The sequence below is a fragment of the Mauremys reevesii genome, linkage group 23 (genome assembly GCF_016161935.1).
Source record: "Mauremys reevesii isolate NIE-2019 linkage group 23, ASM1616193v1, whole genome shotgun sequence".
In the NCBI taxonomy this organism is placed as follows: domain Eukaryota; kingdom Metazoa; phylum Chordata; order Testudines; family Geoemydidae; genus Mauremys; species Mauremys reevesii.
Genome location: NC_052645.1, coordinates 16,107,578 through 16,111,927, shown reverse-complemented (window position 1 = coordinate 16,111,927; position 4,350 = coordinate 16,107,578).

Genomic DNA, 4,350 nt, shown 5'->3' with positions numbered 1-4,350 from the left:
TTGGTGTGATGGATTTATTTATTTCCCCCCTCCGCCCCCCCCCCCCCCCAGTGGCTATTGTCCTTGCGAGGACACAAGGTAGCGGAGAGTCAGAGAGTGCCAGCTCTGCTTAACCATGCAGGGCACATTGGCACCCTTCCTGTCTAGCTGGAAGGCTGATTCCAGGGCAGAAATGTCAGTCAACTGGATGAATTCTCAGTTCCCTCCCCGCAGAACTGGAGTCCTTTAGATTCCCAGTTGCACAGACCTGAGTCCCTCTCCTCTAGTCACCCTGTAGGACTGACTTCGCTCACAGACCCAAGGCACTGGAATGCCTTAATCCCTGGCACTTTGAATGTGCTGTACATGCACTTAACCCTTTCCCTCCTCTCTGCTCAACACCCACACTGGAAGAACCCAACAAAGCTCTGGTTCTTTTCCTCTAAAAATCAATTGGGCGGGTGGGAGATGAAATAAAGGAACCAGTTGCTGAGATTCTCAAGGCCGGGCTGGAAAGGGGAGAGGTGACTGGGGACCAACAAAAAGCCGCCACCACCACTTTTCCGTGACACTTAACAGGTAGGTGGGCCAGGCCTTGCTAGAACCCCCACCAGGCAGGTGAGGTTTCTACACCCTTGGTTTGGGGGCCGGGGTGGGAGTGAGAGCCAGGGAAGGGTCCGTGCCTCACCCAAGGCCAGGGGGTAGGATCTGAATGAGCAGCAATAAAGCTGGAAGCCTTGGGTCTGATAAAGATGCAGGCTCTTAATGAGGGACAAGCCGGTGAAATGCAGTCAAGGCAAAGGAATGCGATTCAGCTCAGCGGAGGAGGAGAGAGGACAGCTGGTACCGTGGGGGCAGGAGACCGAATTCAGCCTGGGCTAACACCTGCAAAGCAAGTGGGAAGGAAGGGACCTGAGAGGCTGAACTTTTGCTATTCCAGGGCATGGTGCAGGAGCTCTTTAGGGCAGGGGCTGTCTTTTATTTTCGGTAAGGACTGTGCACACTTCGGGCACTGTGTGAATAGTGTACAGATGGCAAGAAATGCGGGAAGGGGCAGAGACTGAATCCAGAGGGAGTGGCATGGTAGGAAGGGGTGCATGACTCCTGCCCTCAAATACAGAACAAAGTGAAGTGCTGTAATGAGGCTTGGGTTTATAAATAGAAAAGGGGATTATGTCTTCAATGGGAATACTCGACAGGCCCCCGCTTAGGCCAAGAATGCGGCTGAGTACAAAGGGAACATCTAGCAGAAGAGAGCAGCCGGAGCAGAGGCTTTTGTCAGTCAAGCGGCAGCGCCCAGGCTGCAGACCAGGACATGGGGGCTGCTCAGATGACCCCTATTGAGAATTGGGGGCTGATAAGATGACAGTTGAGGAGGTGCTGTCTGTGCAAGTCCAGACCTAGGCAGCAACTGAGGCTGGGGGCAGCGCTGGGGAATGCTGCCTTGTTTTGCAGCCAGAGGCTGATAAAAACCTCTAGGCTACTAAGCAAAATGGGGCTTTACCATTCATTAGAAGAGAGCTGCTTGCAGGAGACAAGCAGAGGTGGAGAGAGGGGTGCGTGGGAGGGATGTCTGCTCTGTGAACAGCGGGGTAGGGAATGGGCTCAGAAAGGACTGGGCCATGGGGGACTCTGGAGAAATGATTTTAGGCCCAGACGAATGCCCAGGAGCAACAGTTATCAAAGGCAGCCTTAGAAATGGCCTAGAGGAGCTGGGGGAGCTACCATCCTGCTCCCCTGGGAGCCTGTCTTCACAATGGCAGGGGCCCCCTGATTTCATCTCCCCACCCCCGGCCCAGCTTGGCTGAGGTAGGATTCGCTTAGTCGGTCTCTTTAATGACTGGTCCCTTTTGTGCCCTGCTTTGAACGCAGGGTAAAGCACAAATTCCTTCGCACCCCCTGCTCTGTGGTTCTGATGCTTCTCCTGGGCCAGGGAGTTATTCGCTGCACTAAGATGTCAAATAGAAGCTGGATTTTCCCCCCCACCTCCTTTTTCCTCCTTAGCAACCACCCACCCCACCCCAGTTTCCTTACAGGTCTCCCACCACCTGCCAGCCAGGCCATGGGCTGCTGGTTGCCAATGGCTCCCAGGGAAAAAGAACAAGCGTTTAACGATGCCTGAGTTTACACACAGTTTTCTGTTGCAAAAGTTTAGCGTGGCCACATCTGGGGCCCCACATGGCCCGTAACATTGGTCATGCCTCAAACACCCATGGGGCAGTAAAGGAGTTAATATGAAATTCTCCCTCCTTAAAAGCAAAAGTCTGAAGGGGTTCATAGTAACAGGCAGTTCCCTGCCCAAGCCCATATGGCTCCCCCACACACACCCTAGAAAGGATGGGGAGGGCAGAGAAGGAGCACAGGGTGTTTGGAGAGAGAAACAAGTATAGTGGCAATTTAGGTCTGGCCCTACACAGCCCCTTTCTTTGTCTCGAGGCTGAAGCCTGGCATGATGCTCGTTATCTATAGTAATATGCAACGTGCTAATGAGGAAATCCAAAGCAACACTGATAGGCTTGATATGTTATCTCTCAGCAGAAGGTCAGTTGCAGCTCAAAAACTTTTCAAACAATTGCCAAGCAGCCCCACAGCACCCCTTCGTGCTAGGTTAATTAGGGATTACTTCACCCAGCACCAAAGGGCAACCATATCTGGGGTGGAACACTTTAACAGCATTGCCAACCCCCAAGCATTCAAAAATCACAAAATTGGCTTAAAAATCATGAGGGTTTTTTTTTATAAAATGTTTTTTTCTTTGCTTTTGGGTTTCTTAGCCTTTAGGGCCATACTCAGGCCATGTTTTCAAGCTGTTACCTGCAACCATGAGGGACAGAAATCTTTTTTTAAATGAAAGCTGAGATTCTCACAATTGCATGCCTCCAGGAGCTGGGGCTTTAAGAAAAGCACCAAATATCAATGTAAGACTTTAAGATTGGGGGTGAAAACTGCTCTGTCTTGTTGAAACTACAAAGGGGAATGACTCATCCCAAAAGAGGGGACTGAGACAAGAAGTTGAAGCTTGAACGAAGGCCTACCAACTTGGGGAAACGAACCAGACTAGCTCCCCCTGTGGACACTTGTTCTGGAATACACATGCCTTTTTCTGATTGATCGTAATTGGTGGTTTTTCTCAGCAGAAAGGTGAGTTCTGACAGCGATCTGGAGGAGGTGACAGGCAGATCTCAGCCTGCGTCAGTGCTAGCTCATCGCTAGTGTCACGCCATCATCGGTCGCCAAGGGGGGGGGGGGGAACTGTAGTGTAGCCAGGCCGTTAGCGTTTAACCACTCTGTTGTCTAACCCTACCACAATGAACGGCAGCCGCAGAGTCTGCTAGTGTAGGGAAAGCCACAGAAAGAGGAGACAGAAGATGAAAGCGCCAGGGTGTCCCTAAGAGTCGCAGCCAGAGCTGGTGCCTTAAGAAAAATGGTAGCCAAGTCCCTACTGGTGCCTTAAGAAAAATAGTAGCCAAGCGCCTACAAGGGCTGGTTAGAAGCCAGATGATTCAAACCAGGTGAGAGGAGCCCACAATGCACAACCCATCACCATTATCAGCACCTACCTAGCCCATGTGTCGGCTCAGCAGCAGCCCAGAACTACAGACCATGGAGACTGAACTAACCTCCCCGCACCAAGACTCATTGACAAGGTGCTGTGCGGAAGCCTGCCCTTCTGCTGCCTTTACTGTACTTGTCTGCAGGGCTTTTCACTGCACAATCGCCTTTAAAGCGAGAGACGTGCTGATGCTATTTAGCACCGAATAATAAAAATGGCCTATTAACATGGTCACAAGGTGCAGTATGTTCAGGACCAAATTGCTGCAAGGTTGGGCACGATTCGTCTGTCTTCTAGCAAGGCTGACCATAGGGAAGGCTACCGAAAATTAAAACGCTCGACGCTCTTTTGACTGCTCTGCGCTATTGTCCGTCTCAGCCACGCTCGCAATGATCTCCCGGTTGCCAGGGCTGGCCTGGTTTTGGATGAGTCTAAACAGATACCAAAACTTCCAACAGCATCTCGCCGGTGGAGATGCGATTCAATGAACGGTGAGTTTAACAAAACCCAAACAAACCCCAGAGAGCGAAAGCCTCTTACTCAGTTAAAAAACGACCAGTTCAACTATTGAAGAATTGTACCACCTGCTGGAGCAATGGGAAATGGCATCTGGGTGTATGTGTGTTGCAAAGCTTCATGTAAAATTAACTAGAACGTGGGACGGGACTGAGCTGTCTACTGACCAGGTCTCTCTGTCCGAGCTGCCCAGTGGAATGTCACGGTCTGAGCTGTAGCCACACTGGTCCCAGGATATTAGAGAGGCAAGGTGGGGGAGGTGGTAGCTTTTACTGGATCAACTTCTTTGGGGGAGAAACAAG